This window comes from Somniosus microcephalus, unplaced genomic scaffold, assembly GCF_052327205.1.
Source record: "Somniosus microcephalus isolate GS21.2 unplaced genomic scaffold, FLI_Smic_1.0 unresolved_chr2, whole genome shotgun sequence".
Classification (NCBI taxonomy): domain Eukaryota; kingdom Metazoa; phylum Chordata; class Chondrichthyes; order Squaliformes; family Somniosidae; genus Somniosus; species Somniosus microcephalus.
This window is the reverse complement of record NW_028225180.1, coordinates 24,472,095-24,492,402: the sequence shown is the minus strand read 5'-3', so window position 1 is coordinate 24,492,402 and position 20,308 is coordinate 24,472,095. Positions and strand designations below refer to the sequence as shown.

General features: G+C 51.4%; 1 non-coding gene across 1 annotated transcript; it reads right to left on the bottom strand.

Annotated features, from left to right (window-relative positions):
* Nucleotides 1–348: 348 nt before the first annotated feature.
* Nucleotides 349–421, bottom strand: trnat-ugu (transfer RNA threonine (anticodon UGU)). The gene has a single exon. It is a non-coding gene; the product is annotated as a tRNA-Thr (tRNA).
* Between the last annotated feature and the right edge of the window lie 19,887 nt (nucleotides 422–20,308).

The window sequence follows — 20,308 nt, the reverse complement described above, 5'->3', positions numbered from 1 at the left end:
CAGGACCCGCTCTGAACACAGGGCCCGCTCTGAACACAGGGCCCGCACTGAACACAGCGCCCGCACTGAACCACAGGGCCCGCATTCAACACAGGGCCTGCACTGAACACAGGGCCCGCACTGAAAGTGTAGAGAGAGGAGGTGAATGGGAGTTGGGGAAGGTGAGAGAAGATAATGAGGGGGATCTGTAGAGAGAGGGAGTGAAGGGTAAGGAAGAGAGAGGCAGGCAAAGAGGGGGATTGAACGGAAGGAGAGGGATTGGGAAGGGCGAGAGAGCCTGTTCTCGTGTTGGTCTCGGAGCAGTTTCATACTTAAAAGTAAACATGCTGTGAATTAACAAATTTGCACAGGCCCCAGTGAGATTTGAACTCACGACCCCTGGTTTACAAGACCAGTGCTCTAACCCCTGAGCTATGGAGCCACCTGTACTAGATTGCTTCTCATTCCGGTTAGTGCTGTGCATTTGAAGAATGAGGCAGGGCGCAGTTCACCACTCAGATTGTATCTCATCCCCCGATACCTGCCTCAGGCTCTTCAATAGTCACGTCTCAACAACAATAGAGCAACTTTCACGTACTAAAACATCCCAAGGCAACTCAGTTACACTCTATCTCTCTCTCAGTCTCTCTGCCTCCTTCATTCTATATTTCTCCCTCTTTGTGTCTCTACCACTCTCTCTCTATCTTTCTGTCACTCCCTTTCTACCTCTTTCTCTTTTTCTCTGTGTCTCTCTCACTTTCTCTCTCCCTCTCTGTTACTGTTACTCTCTCTCTCTCCCCTTCGCCCCTCCTCAGTCTCATTGCTCTTCCTCCATCCGCCCTTCTCTCATCTATTCTCTCGCTCTCTCCCCTTCTCAGTCTGTCTCTTCCCCCCTTCCACCTCTCTCCTTCCCCTTTCTCTACCTCCTTCCCTCTTTCCCCTTCCCTTCATTCTTCTCTTCCCTCCCCCTCTCCCCTTCTAACTCTGTCACTCCCTCTTCCCTCTATCTCCTTCCCTCCCCTTCTCTCCCTTCCCACTTTGTCTCCCCTGTTTCCCCTCTCTCATTTCCCCTTCCTCCATCTGCCTCTCTCTCCCTTTCCCCTCACTCTATCTCGCCTTCCCGCTCTCGGCACTCCCCCTCTCCAACTCCCCCTTCCTCCATCCGCCTCTCTCCCCTTCCCCTCGTTCTCCCTCCCTCTTCTTCCTCTTCTCGTCCTCTCTCCTTTTTTCACGCTGTCTCTCCGCTTCCCACCTCTCTCCTTCCAGCTCTCCACTTCCCCTCTCTCTATCTCCTTCCCTTTTCTCTCTCCCCTACACACTCTCTCCCCATCCTCCTCTCCCTTTCCTCCTTCTACTCTCCCCAAGAGGAAAGGACAGAGTGAGAGTGGGAAAGAGAGAAGAAAGGGGAGAGAGTAGGAGGAAGGGAAGTGGTGAGAGAGAGGGGAAAGTGTCGATAGTGGAGGTGAAGGGGAGGTGGGGAAGGTGAGAGAGAGGCGGAGGGAGAGAGAGGGTTCTTTGCAGCTGAGAGCGAGAGTCCCGAAGGCTGTGTTGCCTACCCGGTGCCAGGGTTAAGGACATCTCCTCTGGGCTAGAGAGAAACTTGGAGTCGGAGGGGGAGGATCTGTGGTAAACCACTTTATCGTTACACTATAGTTATCACTGTTGTATTGTTATCACCGTTGTATCACGATACGAGGTCGCCTCTTGTCGCGCTGTTATACCTGGGCTGACCACCTCCGACTCCGCCCATGGCTCCACCTACCTGCCCAGGTATAAAGGTAGTCGACTGGCTGGTATTCCTCCTTGTTGGACCCGATCACCCACGAGGGTGGGCTCTGTTATTTAGTCAATAAAAACCTTTAGTTACGTTCTTAACTCGTCGCCTTTTATTGGACGAATTGATAGGTATATCAATTTTATTGACTAAATTTTAAAGATGTCTACTACTGGCCAGCCAGAAGCCCTCCCAGAAGCACAGCCACACCAGCCGGCTTGGCTGCAAGCCCTCAAACCACCGTACCTGGATCTAAACCCACAGGCAGCAAACGCAGCCCTCAACTTCAAACACTGGCTGGACTGCTTCGAATCCTACCTGGAAGAATCCGGCGCCCCGCAGAGATCCAAACTAAGACTTCTGAACGCCCAAGCGAGCCCGAGAGTATACGCACTCATACAGGACACGACTACGTACGAGGCCGCTATCAACCTACTGAAACAGCAGTACCGCAGCCCGGTAAATTACATGTACACCAGGCACCTCCTAAGATCCCGCCCGCAACAGCCAGGAGAGTCTGTAGCTGAATTTTTACGGGCGCTAAGAGCACTCGGCAGGAACTGTGACTTTAAAGCGGTGACGGCTGTTGAAAATACGGAAGATAATATCCGCGATGCCTTTGTGAAAGGCCTACGGTCCGACTACTCACGGCAAAGACTGCTTGAAGCTAAAGACCTCGACCTGGACAAAGCTGAAGCCCTCGCTCTCTCCCTGGAGGTGGCCCATCAGGCGTTTTCCAGGTACTGCTCGCGACCCTGGGACTCGGGCCCGACCCCTACCGCAATACCCTTCGCAGCGCCGCCCCCGGGATCTACCTCAGCGTCGGCGTCCCGGACCCGACCGGGCCCGCCACCCCCGGTACCGGCTCCGACATCGGGCACCCGCGATCGGGCCGCCGGCTGCTTCTTTTGCGGCCAGGAGAAGCACCCGAGGTCGCGCTGCCCAGCCAGGAACTCTACCTGCACAACCTGCAGGAAGAAAGGCCATTTCTCTAAGGCCTGCAGGAGCGGATCTTCAGAGGCCAGCAGTGCCTCATGCGAACTGTGGGGGCGGCCATCTTCTTTCACGGCAACTGAGGCCAGTATCCCCACACGTGAGTCATGGGGGCGGCCATCTTTGATCAAGGCAACCGACCCCAATAGTGCCTCATGTGAGTTATGGGGGCAGCCATCTTCTCCGCCATTTTGTCCTACCTCGTGGGAGATGCCATTTTACCCACCACGCCCGACTGCCACCGGGCCCCCGGACCCGACGACCGCCTCGCCCGCAGACGACAACGACTCGCTTACCTACACGCTAGCCTCCGTCACTCTGGATCAAGCCCGCCCACACCACCTGTCCAAGTCGATGATGGACATCAAAGTAAACGGCCACGCCACGACCTGCCTGTTCGACAGCGGAAGCACGGAGAGCTTCATCCACCCAGACACGGTGAGCCACTACTCCCTCCCTGTCCTGCCAACGCGCAACCGAATCTCGATGGCATCGAGGTCCCACGCCACGGACATTAGCGGCTACTGTGCTGTGACCTTGTCGGTTAAGGGTACAGAGTATAAAAACTTTAAACTCCTCGTCCTCCCCCAGCTCTGCGCTGCCGTCCTACTAGGGCTGGACTTCCAATCCCACCTCCAAAGTGTAACCCTAGCATACGGTGGACCCCTCCCCCCACTCACAGTCGACAACCAGCGAAGGTTAATCCGCCCACCGCGTAACACCTGCAGCTTATCCACCCTCAAGGTGCCGCCACCTTCCCTGTTCGCTAACCTCACCCCCGACTGCAAACCCGTCGCTACCAAGAGCAGGCGGTACAGCGCTGGGGACAGAGCTTTCATTTGCTCTGAGGTGCAGCGTCTCCTGAAGGAGGGCATCATCGAGGGGAGCAACAGCCCCTGGCGTGCCCAGGTCGTGGTCGTTAAGACCAGCGATAAAAATCGCCTGGTCATCGACTACAGCCAGACCATAAACAGATACACCCAGCTGGACGCATACCCCCTTCCCCGCATATCTGACATGGTCAATCAGATTGCACAATACCGCATATTCTCGACCATCGACCTTAAGTCGGCCTACCACCAACTCCCTATCCACCCCGAGGACCGCCAGTACACCGCCTTCGAGGCGAATGGGCGCCTATACCACTTCCTTAGGGTCCCCTTCGGTGTCACCAACGGGGTCTCGGTCTTCCAAAGGGAGATGGACCGGATGGTTGACCAGAACGGACTGCAGGCCACATTCCCCTACCTAGATAACGTCACCATCTGCGGCCACGACCGGCAGGACCACGACGTGAATCTGGAGAAATTCCTCCGTACAGCCCAACGGCTGAACCTCACCTACAATAAGGAGAAATGTGTGTTTAACACCTCGCGCCTTGCCATCCTTGGCTGTGTAGTAGAGAACGGACTCATCGGCCCCGACCCCGAAAGAATGCGCCCCCTCATGGAGCTACCCCTCCCCCACTGCCCTAAGGCACTTAAGAGAACCCTGGGGCTCTTCGCCTACTATGCCCAATGGGTGCCCAATTATGCGGACAAAGCCAGACCCCTCATGAAGTCCACATCCTTCCCCCTTACGGAGGAAGCGTGCGCAGCCTTCTCCCTCATTAAGGGAGACATTGCCAAGGCCACTATGCACGCAGTGGATGAGTCCATCCCCTTCCAAGTCGAGAGCGATGCATCCGACTTCGCCCTAGCCGCCACCCTTAACCAGGAGGGGAGACCGGTGGCCTTCTTCTCAAGGACCCTACAGGGCCCTGAGATCCGACACTCGTCGGTCGAGAAGGAGGCCCAGGCGATTGTGGAGGCGGTACGACGCTGGAGGCACTATCTGGCAGGCAAACGATTTACCCTCCTTACCGACCAACGTTCGGTCGCTTTTATGTTTAATAACAAGCTGAGGGGCAAAATCAAGAATGACAAGATCTTGAGGTGGAGAATCGAGCTCTCCACCTACGATTATGATATCTTGTACCGGCCAGGTAAGCTGAACGAACCCCCCGATGCTCTGTCACGAATTACATGCGCCAGCGCGCAAAGCGATAGACTTCAGACCCTCCACAACGACCTCTGCCACCCCGGGGTCACCAGACTTTACCACTTCATTAAGGCCCACAACCTGCCCTACTCCATCGAGGAGGTCAGGACCATAACCAGGAACTGCCAGACCTGCGCCGAGTGCAAACCGCACTTCTTTAGGCCGGACAGAGCAAGCCTGATCAAGGCCACCCGCCCCTTCGAGCGCCTGAGCATCGACTTTAAGGGGCCCCTCCCGTCCTCTGACCGTAATGTGTACTTCCTCAACATTGTTGATGAGTACTCCCGTTTCCCCTTTGCCTTCCCCTGCCCAGACATGACCAGTACCACGGTCATTAAATGCCTGAACGACCTCTTCGCCTTGTTCGGGTTCCCAAACTATATACATAGTGACCGGGGCTCCTCTTTCATGAGCGAGGAACTCCGTCAGTTCCTACTAGCGAGAGGTATTGCAGCAAGTAGGACCACCAGCTACAACCCCCAAGGGAACGGCCAGGTGGAAAGAGAGAACGCGACGGTATGGAAGGCCGTCCTCTTAGCCTTAAAGTCTAAGGGCCTCCCAACCTCCCGCTGGCAGGAAGTCCTCCCGACAGCGCTGCACTCCATCCGGTCACTACTTTGCACTGCCGTTAACGCCACCCCCCATGAACGAATGTTTGTTTTCCCCAGGAAGTCGACTACGGGAACCACTCTACCAACCTGGCTGACCTCTCCGGGGCCCGTCTTGCTGCGAAAGCACGTGAGGGCCCATAAAACAGACCCCCTGGTCGAAAGGGTGAACCTCCTGCACGCCAACCCCCAGTACGCCTACGTGGCTTACCCAGACGGGCGGGAGGACACTGTCTCCTTACGAGACCTCGCACCCTCGGGCACTCCGGAGACACCACCTTTACCCCCCCCCACCACCCCCCCAATTCCAGCCCAGGTAGACGGCATGCCGGAACCCCACGAGCCTTCGCCGACCACGCAGACACCAGCACTAACACCGGATAATGCAGCACCGCCGCTGCGACGATCGGAGAGGCTTACGAGGCCTCCGGACAGACTGACATACCAGAACTGGTAGTACACTTCACCCCGCCGGACTCAAATCTAAACAAGGGGTGAATGTGGTAAACCACTTTATCGTTACACTATAGTTATCACTGTTGTATTGTTATCACCGTTGTATCACGATACGAGGTCGCCTCTTGTCGCGCTGTTATACCTGGGCTGACCACCTCCGACTCCGCCCATGGCTCCACCTACCTGCCCAGGTATAAAGGTAGTCGACTGGCTGGTATTCCTCCTTGTTGGACCCGATCACCCACGAGGGTGGGCTCTGTTATTTAGTCAATAAAAACCTTTAGTTACGTTCTTAACTCGTCGCCTTTTATTGGACGAATTGATAGGTATATCAGGATCCAGTTGTCGTGGTCCATGTTGGTACCAATGACATAGATAGGACAAGGAAAGAGGTTCTGCTGAGGGAGTATGAGCAGCTAGGGGCCAAATTAAAAAACAGAACCACAAGGGTAATAATCTCTGGATTACTACCTGAGCCACGAGCAAATTTGGCTAGGGTAAATAAAATCAGAGAGTTAAATGCGTGGCTCAAAGTCTGGTGTGGGAGAAATGGGTTTTGCTTCTTGGGACACTGGCACCAGTACTGGGACGGGAGAGAGCTGTTCCGTTGGGACAGACTTCACTTGGCCAGTGCTGGGACTAGAATTCTGGCGAATTGAATAACTAGGGCTGTAGAGAGGGCTTTAAACTAATTAGTGGGGGGGAGGTTTCAAGAGAGCGAAAAATAAAAATGTCAGCGGAGACGGCAATAGAGCAAGGTAGCAGTGGGGGAATTAATAACCAGAGCGTGTCAGGAAGGGACAGAATGTATAAAGCTAAAGGTAAAGTAGTAAAGGGGGTAAAAGCAGGAATAAATTGACACAAAACATATTTGAAAGTTCTTTATCTGAATGCATGCAGCATTCGTAACAAAATAGACGAGTTGATGGTAGAAATAACTACACATGGGTATGATCTGGTGGCCATTACAGAAACATGGCTGCAAGGTGACCATGACTGGGAACGAAACATCCAGGGGTATTTGACAATTAGGAAGGACAGACAGGAATGAAAGGGAGGTGGGGTGGCTATGTTAATAAAGGATGGAATCACTGCAATAGTGAGAAATGATATTGGGTCAAAGGATCAGGATAGTGAAACAGTTTGGGTGGAGATAAGGAACAATAAGGGGAAAAAGTCACCAGTGGGCGTAGTCTATCGGCCTCCTAACAGTTGCAACTCTATTGGTCGGAGTATTAATCAGGAAATAGTTGGGGCTTGTAATAAGGGAACAGCTATAATCATGGGGGATTTTAACTTTCATATTGACTGGACAAATCAAATTGGGCAGGGCAGCCTTGAGGAAGAGTTTATAGAGTGCATTAGAGATGGGTTCCTTGAGCAGTATGTTACTGAGCCAACCAGGGGGCAGGCAATCTTAGATCTGGTGCTGTGTAATGAGACAGGATTAATAAAAAATGTCCCAGGAAAGGATCCCCTTGGAATGAGTGATCATAACATGGTTGAATTCCAAATTCAGTTGGAGGGTGAGAGAGTTGGATCTCAAACCAGCATATTAAGCTTAAATAAAGGAGACTATGAAGGTATGAGAGCAGAGTTGACTAAAGTGGACTTGGAAAATAGATTAAGGTGTAAGACGGTACATGAGCAGTGGTGTACATTCAAGGAGATATTTCACAACTTTCAAGAAAAATATATTCCACTGAGGAAAAAGGGGCGTAAAAGAAAAGACAGCCATCCGTGGCTAAGTGAAGTAATAAAGGATAGTATACGAATGAAAACAAGGACATATAAAGTAGCCAAATCTAGTGGGAGCATAGAAGATTGGGAAGCATTTAAAAGCCAGCAAAGAATAACTAAAAGATTAATTAAGAAAAGGAAGAAAGATTATGAAAGTAAACTAGCAATAAACATAAAAACAGATAGCAAGAGTTTCTACAGCTATATAAAAAGAAAAAGGGTGGCTAAAGTGAATGTTGGTCCCTTAGAGGATGAGACCGGGAAATTAGTGGTGGGGAACATGGAGATGGCAAAAACGCTGAACAAATATTTTGTATCAGTCTTTACAGTAAATGACACTAAAAATATCCCAACACTGGACAAACAGGGGGCTATAGGGGGGGAGGAGCTAAACATGATTAAAATCACTAAGGAGATGGTACTCAGTAAGATAATGGGACTAAAGGCGGATAAATCCCCTGGACCTGATGGCTTACATCCTAGGGTCTTGAGAGAAGTAACGGTAGCGATTGCGGATGCACTGGTGGTAATTTTCCAAAACTCCCTGGATTCAGGAAAGGTCCCAGCAGATTGGAAAACTGCTAATGTAACACCCTTATTTAAAATGGGAGGTAGACAAAAGGCTGGAAACTATAGACCAGTTAGCCTAACATCTGTGCTTGGTAAAATGTTGGAGTCCATTATTAAGGAAGCAGTAACAGGACATTTGGATAAGCATAATTTAATCGGACAGAGTCAGCATGGTTTTATGAAGGGGAAGTCATGTTTGACAAATTTGCTCGAATTCTTTGCGGACGTAACAAATAGGGTGGATAAAGGGGAACCAGTGGATGTGGTGTATTTGGACTTCCAAAAGGTATTTGACAAGGTGCCACACAAAAGATTATTGCACAAGATTAAAAAATCACAGGATTGGGGGTAATATACTGGCATGGGTGGAAGATTGGCTATCTAACAGAAAACAGAGAGTTGGGATAAATGGTTCATTCTCGGGTTGGCAATCAGTAACTAGTGGTGTTCCGCAGGGGTCAGTGCTGGTACCCCAACTCTTTACAATCTATATTAACGATTTGGAGGAGGGGACCAAGTGCAACATATCCAAGTTTGCAGATGATACAAAGATGGGAGGGAAAGCAGTGAGTGAGGAGGACATAAAAAACCTGCAAAAGGACATAGACAGGCTAAGTCAGTGGGCAGAAATTTGGCAGATGGAATCTAATGTTGGAAAGTGTGAGGTTGTGCACTTTGGCAGAAAAAATCAAAGAGCAAGTTCTTATCTAAATGGAGAGAAACTGCAAAGTGCTACAGTACAAAGGGATCTGGGGGTCCTGGTGCATGAAACACAGAAGGTTAGTATGCAGGTACAGCAGGTGATCAGGAAGGCCAATGGAATCTTGGCTTTTATTGCACGGGGAATGGAGTATAAAAGCAGGGAAGTCTTGCTTCAGTTATAAAGGGTACCGGTGAGGCCACACCTGGAATACTGCGTACAGATTTGGTTTCCATATTTAAGAAAAGATATACTTGCTCTCGAGGCAGTTCCGAGAAGGTTCACTTGGTTGATTCCAGAGATGAGGGGCTTGACTTATGAGGAAAGGTTGAGTAGGTTGGGCCTCTACTCATTAGAATTCAGAAGAATGAGAGACGATCTTATCGAAACATATAAGATTGTGAGGGGGCTTGATCGGGTGGATACGGTGAGGATGTTTCCACTGATGGGCGAGACTAGAACTAGGGGGCATCATCTTAGAATAAGGGGCTGCCCTTTTAAAACTGAGATGAGGAGAAACTTCTTCACTCAGGGTAGTAAATCTATGGAATTTGCTACCTCAGAGAGCTGTGGAAGCTGCGACATTAAATAAATTTAAAATGGAGATAAACAGTTCCCTAGCTGATAAGGGAATTGGGGGTTATGGGGAGCGGGCAGGGAAATGGACGTGAGTCCAGGTTCAGATCAGCCATGATCCTATTGAACGGCGGAGAAGGCCCAAGGGGCCGTATGGCCTAATCCTGCTTCTTATGTTCTTATTAGGGTTAAATAGCAAGGGGGAGGTGAAAGGAAGAGAGAGACAGGCAAAGAGGGGGAGTACATGGGAATTGAACAGAAGAAGAAGTGGAGATTGGGAAGGGCGAGAGAGCCTGTTCTCATGTTGGTCTCGGAGCTCCTTCATACTTAAAAGTAAACATGTTGTGAATTAACAAATTTGCACAGGCACCTGTGAGATTTGAACTCATGACCCCCTTGGTTTAACGAGACCAGTGCTCTAACCCCTGAGCTATGGAGCCACCTACACTGGTGTGCTTCTCATTCCAGTTAGTGCTGTGTGTTTGAAGAGTGAGGCAGGGCGCAGTTCACCACTCAGATTGTGTCTCATCCCCCGATACCTGCCTCAGGCTCTTCAATAGTCACCTCTCAACAACAATAGAGCAACTTTCACGTACTAAAACGTCCCAAGGCAACTCAGTTACACTCTCGCTCTCTCTCAGTCTCTCTGCCTCCTTCTTTCTATATTTCTCACTCTTTGTGTCTCTACCACTCTCTCTCTATCTTTCTGTCACTCTCTCTCACTCCCTCTTCCCTCGATCTCCTTCCCTCCCCTTCTCTCTTCTCTCCCTTCCCACTTTGTCTCCCCTGTTTCCCCTCTCTCATTTCCCCCTCCTCCATCTGCCTCTCTCTCCCCTTCCCGCTCTCGGCATCCCCCCTCTCCAACTCCCCCTTCCTCCATCTGCCTCTCTCTCCCCTTCCCCTCGCTCTATCTCGCCATCCCCCCTTCCTCCAACCGCCTCTCTCTCCCTTTCCCCTCGTTCTCCCTCCCTCTTCTTTCTCTTCTCTCCCTCTCTCCTCTTTTCACGCTGTCTCTCCACTTCCCACCTCTCTCCTTCCAGCTCTCCACTTCCCCTCTCTCTATTTCCTTCCCTTTTCTCTCTCCCCTACACACTCTCTCTCCCTTTCGCCTCTTCTCTCCCCATCCTCCTCTCCCTTTCCTCCTTCTACTCTCCCCAAGAGGAAAGGACAGAGTGAGAGGGCGAAAGAGAGAGGAAAGGGGAGAGAGTAGGAAGAAGGGAAGTGGTGAGAGAGAGGGGAAAATGTAGAGAGAGGAAGTGAATGGGAGGTGGGGAAGGTGAGAGAGAGGCTGAGGGAGAGAGAGGGATGATAGGTAGAGAGAGGGGTAAGGAAGAGAGAGACAGGCAAAGAGGGGGAGTACAGGGGAATTGAATGGAAGGAGAGGGAGAGATGGAGATTGGGAAGGGCGAGAGAGCCTGTTCTCGTGTTGGTCTCGGAGCTGTTTCGTACTTAAAAGAAAACATGCTGTTGTAGGAATGGTCAAATTCCTATCCAGAGATTGAGTCCGACGCAGGCAATCAATCAAAAAGGTTTTTAATGTCAAACTAACGAGTTTAGCAGATTGATGCAAGAGAACTATGAATACAGGTCTTAACAGGTCAGAAGCTCCACGAGGACTGCCTGGGCGGTCCTGTGGATGGCGTCATGACATCATCACGTTATTCCCGCGTTTGGGTGATCACGTGATTAGCGGCATGACATTTTGGCGTTTGCTTGCGCTCTTACAGGGACCGCGCCCTGTACATGCAAACAGTATATACAATGGTACAGATTCAGTTTGTAGTTAACACATCATTAAAGGGAATTATGTACAGTTGTTCAGAGTCCCTCAGTGGCTCTGCCACATGTGCCCCCCCAGAATTGTCTTTAATGGAAAAAGTCAAACGGTTAGGGGGTCTGACAAGCCTGTCAGAACGACTCCTGTATTCCCGAAACAGAAGCTGTTGGATGGCGGGCAGTCTGCCAAGTGGTTGTACTTGCTCTGGCGCGACGACAGTGGGCGGCCGACCCCGTCTCGGTGGCTGTGCGGTCTCGATGGGATGGTTAAGGTCCAGGTGTGCCGGCTTCAAACGGTCAACCGAAATGTGGTCCAGTTTACCACCGACATCCACCTTGAAGGTTTTGTCTCCTGCCTCTAACAAACGGAAAGGACCAGTGTATGGGGCCTTGAGCGGATCCCGGTGAGCATCATGGCAGATGAACACGTAATCAGCTTGTTTCAGCTCCACTGGAACGTGAGAGCCCTGAACCCCGTGATGCGATGTGGGAACCGACGCGAAACATCTGGCTGCTTCCTGGTGGCTGATAAGCTGGCGTGAGGCGGACCATGGCTCCGTTGGTGTTGACAGGAAATCCCCTGGCACTCGCAGCGGCTGACCATAAACGAGCTCTGCCACGGAAGCGTGAAGACCTTCTTTGGGGGCTGTGCGAAGGCCCAACATGACCCATGGTAGCTTGTCTGCCCATCCTGCGTCGTGGAGGCTGGCCCTCAGTGCGGCCTTAAGCGACCTGTGAAAACGTTCGCACAGACTGTTCACTTGTGGGTGGTAGGCTGTGGTGCGGTGTAACTTGACACCGAGTCCTTGAGCCACCGCATTCCAGAGCTCAGAGGAAAACTGCGGGCCCCAGTCCGAAGAGATGTCAGCAGGCACTCCAAAACGGGTGACCCATGAAGGCCACGTCCGCCGAAGTAGTAGGTGAAAGGGGAACCGCCTCTGGCCATCTGGTGGTGCGATCTACTATGGTCAGGATGTGCGTCAAACCATGGGAAGGTGGAAGTGGTCCTACCAGGTCCACATTGACGTGGTCAAACCGTCACTCAGGAACTGCAAAGGTGGCCAATGAAGCCTTGATGTGGCGCTGAACCTTAGCCTTTTGGAATACCATGCAGGTGTTAGCCCAGTCGCGGACATCTTTATGCATGCCCCCACAAACGAACTTAGAAGACATTAGCTACTGAGACGCCTTCATTCCCGGGTGTGACAACCCATGTACGGCGTCAAACACCTTGCGGCGCCAGGCGACCGGCACAATAGGGCGAGGGTCCCGAACAGAGGCGTCACACAGCAACGTGGTACCAGCTGAATGGAACCTGACGTCGGCCAACTGGAGGCAAGTGGTGTTGGTGCGGTAAGCCTGCACTTCTGGGTCTGAGACTTGGTCTGCTGCCATGAGGACGTAGTCGATGCCCTGCTGGACCGCATGCACGGTCGCGCGGGAGATGCAATCTGCCACCAGGTTGTCTTTACCGGCCACGTGCTGAATGTCTGTGGTAAATTCAGAGATGCATGTCAGCTGACGTTGTTGTCGAGATGACCACGGTTCGGCGGTCTTGGCCATGGCAAACGTCAGTGGCTTGTGGTCGACGAAGGCTGTGAAAGGACGTCCTTCCAACAAGAACCAGAAATGGCGGATGGCCAGAAAAAGGGCTAGTAGCTCCCTGTCGAAAGTACTGTACGCCCGCTCGTTACGCCGCAGTTGACAGCTGAAGAATGCCAAAGGCTGCCACGTCCCGTTCACCCACTGCTCCTGAATGGTGCCGATTGTGTAATCTGATGCGTCGGTGGTGAGGGCGATGGTGGCTCCTGGTAGTGGGTGTGCCAGCATGGTCACGTTGGCTAAGGCATGCTTGGTGTTGATGAATGCCTGGTCCATGTCAACCGTCCAGCTTACCAGATCCTTGCCAGACTTGCCCTTGAGGGCCTTGTACAGGGGCTGCATGAATAGTGCTGCCTTAGGCACGAAACGGTGGTAAAAGTTTACCATGCCGAGGAATTCCTGTAGGGCCTTTGTGTTCTGCGGGCGTGGAAAGGAGGTCACCGCCTCTACCTTAGCTTGCAAAGGAACCGCTCCCTCTGAGGTAATGCGATGTCCCAGGAAATCGATTTGGTGCAGACCAAACTGACACTTGGCTGGGTTGATAATCAGGCCATGTTGGCTGAGGCGTCGAAAGAGGATGCGGAGGTGAGAGATGTGTTCCTCCTTATTTGGACTGGCAATGAGAATGTCGTCTAAGTAGACGAAGAGGAACTTGAGGTCCCGCAGCATGGAGTCCATGGGCGCTGGAATGCCTGGGCGGCGTTCTTCAACCCAAACGGCATCCTTAAAAATTCAAAGAGAGTGAAAGGGGTGATGACTGCGGTCTTCTGGACGTCTTGCGGGTGCACCGGGACGTGGTGGTAGCCCCGGACAAGGTCAACCTTGGGAAAAACGGTGTTTCCTGCCAAATGGGCAGAGAAATCTTGGATGTGGGGGATCGGGTATCGATCAGGAGTGGTGGCGTCGCTTAGGCGCCAATAGTCGCTGCAGGGCTGCCATCCACCGCCATGTTTCAGTACGATGTGAAGAGGCAAAGACCAGGGACTATTCGACATGCGAATAATCCCTAAATGCTCCATCGTTGCGAACTCCGCCTTCGCGACCGCTAGCTTGCCAGGTTCGAGGCGTCGGGCCTGCGCGTGGACCGGGGTGCCGGTGGTGCTGATGTGGTGTTCCACACCATGTTTCGTGGCCGTGGAGGAAAACGTGGGCCTGGTCAGGTCTGGAAATTCGCCCAGCAGGTGAGCGAACTCATCCGGAGTCGGGAAAGCGCAGGAGACGGTGCGTGACATGTTGTTACTACGGTGGCAAGGGATAGAGTGAAACGTGGCCGCGTTGATCAGCCGCCAGTACCTTACATTGACCAGGAGGCCGTTGGCGCACAGGAAATCTGCACCGAGAATGGCTTGCGAAACCTTGGCCGTAACGAATTCCCAGAAAAACCGTTGGCTGCCGAAACACACCTGGACCCACCATCTACCGAAGGTCTGAATAGCACCGCCATTAATCGCTTTGAGGGGGAGGCCGTGCTTCCCAGCCTGTACATCAAGAGCTGACGCGGGTAGAATGCTGTACTGCGCCTCGGTGTCGCACAGGAACCGACGACCGGAGATGGCATCTGTGATGAAGAGCAGCTTGCCTGCATTGCCGATTGCCATCGCGGCCGCGGGGCGCCCGTTAGACCCGTTCTTCATTGGACGGAGTTGTTGTTTTTTTTTGAGAGAAGCTGCAGGGAGGGCGGCAACATCTCGTCTTCGTGGCAAACCGCGCGTGGTAGAAGCACAGCCCCGCGGGCTGAGGAGCTGGGGCGGCGGCTGTGGGGATGGGCGCCTTGTGGCAGCGCAGTGCTGTTGCGTAACTGCGAATATTTTGTCTGCTTCAGCAGCGAGCATTGCGCAGTCTTCGACCTCGGATCTCGCCAAGGCCGCTTGCACCTGCTCCAATAATTGGCTGAGGAATAACTCTCTGAAGAGAAAGCATTGCGGTTCGGAGCCGAGGAGTGTGAGCATCTGGCTCATCAGCTCAGAAGGTTTGGAGTCCCCGATCCCGGGCATAGCGAGCAGACGCCGGGCGTGCTCCGATTTCGTGAGCCCGAAAACCTGTAGCAACCGCGCCTTGAGGGTCTCATACTTGTGGTCAGTAGGTGGATTCTCGAGAAGGCTGATGATCCACGAGGCAGCAGAGTCGTCAAGAGTGGAGACCACATATAAGTATCGGGTCTGATCGCAACGATGCCTCTCAGGGCGAACTGGGCTTCAACTTGGATGAACCACGAGGTCGCTTGTTGCTCCCAGAACTGCGGTGCTTCAACAAAATGGCGTTTGCCTCCATGCTGTGTTCCTTTCGCGAAATCCGTTCACAAAGGTCATGGTCACCAATGTAGGAATGGCCAAATTCCTATCTAGGGATTGAGTCCAATGCAGGCAATCAATCAAAAAGCTTTTTAATGTCAAACTAATGAGTTTAAACAGATTGATGCAAGAGAACTATGAATACAGGTCTGAAGCACCACGAGGACTACCAGGGCGGTCCTGTGGATGGCATCATGATGTCATCACATTTTTCCCACCTTTGGGTGATCACATGATAAGTAGTATGACATCATAATGTTTGCTTGCGCTCTTAAAAGGACCATGTTCTGTACGTGCAAACAATATATACAATGGTACAGATTCAGTCTGTAGTTAACACATCACTAAAGGGAATTATGTACAGTTGTTTGGAATTCTTCAGTGGCTTTGCCACACTGTGAATTAACAAATTTGCATAGGCACCAGTAGAGATTTGAACTCACGACCCCTGATTTCCAAGACCAGTGCTCTAACCCCTGAGCTATGGAACCACATGCATGGGGTTGCTTTTCATTCCAGTTAGTGCTGTGCGTTTGAAGAATGAGGCAAGGCGCAGTTCACCACTCAGATTGTGTCTCATCCCCCGATACCTGCCTCAGGCTCTTCAATAGTCACCTCTCAACAACAATAGAGCAACTTTCACGTACTAAAACATCCCAAGGCAACTCAGTTACACTCTATCCCTCTCTGCCTCCTTTCTTCTATATTTCTCCCTCTTTGTGTCTCTACCACTCTCTCTCTATCTTTCTGTCACTCCCTTTCTACTTCTTTCTCTTTTTCTCTGTCACTCTCTCACTTTCTCTCTATTTCACTCTCTCTCTCCCCTTCGCCCTTCCTCAGTCTCATTGCTCTTCCTCCATCCACCGTTCTCTCATCTATTCTCTCGCACTTTCCCACTCTCTCCCTGTCTCTTGCTCCCTTCCACCTCTCTCCTTCCCTCCCCCCTTCTAACTCTGTCACTCCCTCTTCCCTCTATCTCCTTCCCTCCCCTTCTCTCTTCTCTCCCTTCGTCTCTCCTGTTTCCCCTCTCTCATTTTCCCCTCCTCCACCTGCCTCTCTCTCCCCTTCCCCTCGCTCTAATCTCACCTTCCCGCTCTCAGCATCCCCCCTCTCCAACTCCCACTTCCTCCATCGCCTCTCTCTCTCCCTTTCCACTCGTTCTCTTCTCTCCCTCTCTCCTCTTTTCACGCTGTCTTACCGCTTCCCGCCTCCCATTTCCCCTCTTTATCTCCTTCCCTTTTCTCTCTCCCCTACACACTCTTTCCCTTTCGCCTCTTCTCTCCCCATCCTCCTTCTACTCTCCCCAAGAGGAAAAGACAGAGTGAGAGGGGGAAAGAGAGAGGAAAGGGGAGAGAGTAGGAGGAAGGGAAGTGGTGAGAGAGAGGGGAAAGTGTAGAGAGAGGAGGTGAATGAGAGACGCAAAGAGGGGGAATTGAACGGAAGGAGAGGGAGAGGTGGAGATTGGGAAGGGCGAGAGAGCCTGTTCTTGTGTTGGCCTCAGAGCTTTTTCATACTTAAAAGTAAACATGCTGTGAATTAACAAATTTGCAGAAGCCCCAGTGAAATTTGAACTCAAAACCCCTGGTTTAACAAGACCAGTGCTTTAGCTCCTGAGCTATGGAGCCACCTGCATGGGAACGTTTCTCATTCCAGTTAGTGCTGTGTGTTTGAAGAATGAGGCAGGGCGCAGTTCACCGCTCAGATTGTGTCTCATCCCCCGATACCTGCCTCAGGCTCTTCAATAGTCACCTCTCAACAACAATAGAGCAAGTTTCACGTACTAAAACGCCCCAAGGCAACTCAGTTACACTCTATCTCTCTCTCAGTCTCTCTGCCTCCTTCTTTCTATATTTCTCCCTCTTTGTGTCTCTACCACTCTCTCTCTATCTTTCTGTCACTCTCTGTCCCTTTCTAGCTCTTTCTCTTTTTCTCTGTGGCGCTCTCACTTTCTCTCTCTTTCTCTCTCCCTCTCTGTTACTTTTACTCTCTCTCACCTTCGCCCTTCCTCAGTCTCATTGCTCTCCCTCCATCCGCCCTTCTCTCATCTATTCTCTCACACTCTCCACTTTCCCGCTCTCTCCCCTTCTCACTCTGTCTCTTGCCCCCTTCCACCTCTCTCCTTCTGTAGGGGGCATCTTTTAACTGGTTTACAGTAATTTACCTGGTCAGCAGCCTTTGCCTGCTACCCTTAAACCAATTCAAACAGCGGTTTCGAATCGCTACCCCACCTTCCAGTTCTGACTGAAGGACTTATAATTAATGATATATTAAAAGCAGACAACTGGTCTGGGTGTGAGAAAGTCAAACTTTATTAACCTAAAGAAACTGTAATCAAATTTAAACTATACCACATGAACACAGTAATTACAGTAAAATTGCTTAAATGGGGGAAGGCAGACGGCAAAAACGAGGGATTGATGGCTACAATGTTGATTAAACAATCTTAGCAATTTCCCCTAAATCACCCCCCCCAACTCCTGACTAGGTGGCCTTGCTGAGGAGTTAGAAACCCTGCTCACCTGTGGTCCAGCGAAGTAAGAGAGAGAGATAGCTTCTCAGGAGCTATCTTTTATATCCTGCCAACTCCTGTTTGGCGCTGAAAACGTCTGTGTGCAAAATTCACGCCCAAAAGTTCCAATACACAAAAGAAAGCCATGACTGGCTGATTCAAAGTGAGCGATTTAATGTGTCTGCACTCTGGGGCCAAAGTGTACCCGCCCACATCCGGAGTTCACCTGGGCTAAAACAAAAGGGAATCCAACTGCCTTATTGTTTAGAATTGGGTGATTCAAAAACCCATTCATTCCTAAACTGTTGCATATCAAAAGTCCTTTTCCTGAGTTTAGATGTATCTATTGTGTGCAAGTGCTTTGAATGGGTTTGGATTTTCTGTGTAAATAGAAGCCAATTGTTCTGCGGTTTCGGTTCAAGTGGGCTAATCCCTGAAGTAAATCAACATCCTGCAGTTTCCTATAAACAAATCTTGCCTCTCCACAAAAGGGAAACTCCCTGGTTTGATTGACAGGTCTTTCATACAGACACATTACAAGCTGTACAAGCTGCTTTTCCAAGCCACACTGTGCTTGGCCAATGCTTTCTGACGGCCATTTTAAACCTTTTTGTGATGGACCAGGCTCAAGGGCACAAATTCAAATCAAATATACTGTCTTAATGTGTGTGAATATTTCCACAGAACTCCTCGATTCCGGTGTTGTCCACGTGCTGTCCATCTCAGACCAGTCTTTCGTGGCTCTGAGTATGCTTTAAAAACATTGATCCAACCCAGAGGCAATTCAAAACACATAATTCTTCAACCACGATGTGGACCAATATTTCCCGATCTTCAAGGAAAATAGGGGAATTTTGCGAACCCCTACACTTCCCCTCTCTCTATCTCCTTCCCTCTCACCCCTTCCCTTCATTCTTCTCTTCCACTCCCCTTCTAACTCTGCCACTCCCTCTTGCCTCCCCTTCTCTCTCTTCCCACTTTGTCTCCCCTGTTTCCCCTCTCTCATTTCCCCCTCCTCCATCCTTCTCCCCTTCCCCTCGCTCTATCTCACCTTGCCGCTCTCGGCATTCCCCCTCTCCAACTCCCACCTCTCTCTCCCTTTCCCCTCGTTCTCCTCCCTCTTCTTTCTCTTCTCTCCTCACGCTGTCTTACCGCTTTCTGCCTCCCTCCTTCCAGCTGTCCACTTCCCCTCTCTCTATCTCCTTCCCTTCACCCTCTTCTCTCCCCATCCTCCTCCTTCTACTCTCCCCAAGAGGAAAGGACAGAGTGAGAGAGGAAAGGGGAGAGATGTGGTGAGAGAGAGGCAGGCAAATAGGGGAGTAGAACTGGATGGAGGAAGAGAGATGGAGATTGGGAAGGGAGCGAGAGCCTGTTCTCGTGTTGGTCTCGGAGCTGTTTCACACTTAAAAGTAAACATGCTGTGAATTAACAAATTTGCAGAGGCACCAGTGAGATTTGAACTCAAGACCCCTGGTTTAAATAAGACTGCTGCTCTAACTCCTGAGCTATGGAGCCACCTGCACTGGATTGCTTCTCATTCCAGTTAGTGCTGTGTGTTTGAAGAATGAGGCAGGGCGCAGTTCACCACTCAGATTGTATCTCATCTGCCAATACCTGCCTCAGTCTCTTCAATAGTCACCTCTCAACAGCAATAGAGCAACATTCACGTACTAAAACGTCCCACACACTCTCTCTCCTTCCCCTCTCTCTATCTCTTTCCCCACACTCTCTCTCCTTCCTCTATCTCTTTCCCCACACTCTCTCTCCTTCCCCATTCTCTATCCCTTTCCCCACACTCTCTCTCCTTCCCCTCTCTCTATCCCCACACTCTCTCTCCTTCCCCTCTCTCTATCCCCACACTCTCTCTCCTTCCCCTCTCTCTATCCCTTTCCCCACACTCTCTCTCCTTCCCCTCTCTCTATCCCTTTCCCCACACTCTCTCTCCTTCCCCTCTCTCTATCCCTTTCCCTACACTCTCTCTCCTTCCCCTCTCTCTATCTCTTTCCCCACACTCTCTCTCCTTCCTCTATCTCTTTCCCCACACTCTCTCTCCCCCTTTCCCCACACTCTCTCTCCTTCCCCGCTCTCTATCCCTTTCCCCACACTCTCTCTCCTTCCCCTCTCTCTATCTCTTTCCGCACACTCTCTCTCCTTCCCTTCTCTCTATCCCTTTCCCCACACTCTCTCTCCTTCCCTTCTCTCTATCCCTTTCCCCACACTCTCTCCCCTTCCCCTCTCTCTATCCCTTTCCCCACACTCTCTCCCCTTCCCCTCTCTCTAGCCCTTTCCCCACACCTCTCTCCAGCCCTTTCCCCACACCTCTCTCCCCTTCCCCTCGCTCTGTCCCTTTCCCCACACTCTCTCTCCTTCCCCTCTCTCTATCTCTGTCCCTCTCTGCACTTCACCCACAGTCTCTGCTTCCCTTTACTCTCCCTCTCCCCATCCGCCTTCTTGTCTCCCCAAGAGGAAAGGACAGAGTGAGAGGGGGAAGGGTAGAGAGAGGAGGTGAAGAAGGTGAGAGAGAGAGGGGAATGTGTAGAGAGAGGGTGAAGGGGAGAACAGGGGATTTGAATGGAAGGAGAGGGGGAGGGGAGTGAGAGCCTGTTCTTGGGATGGTCTCTGAACTGTTTCATACTTAAAAAAAAACATGCGGTGGATTAAGGGCGAGTTCAGAAACAGAAACTAATTTTGCAC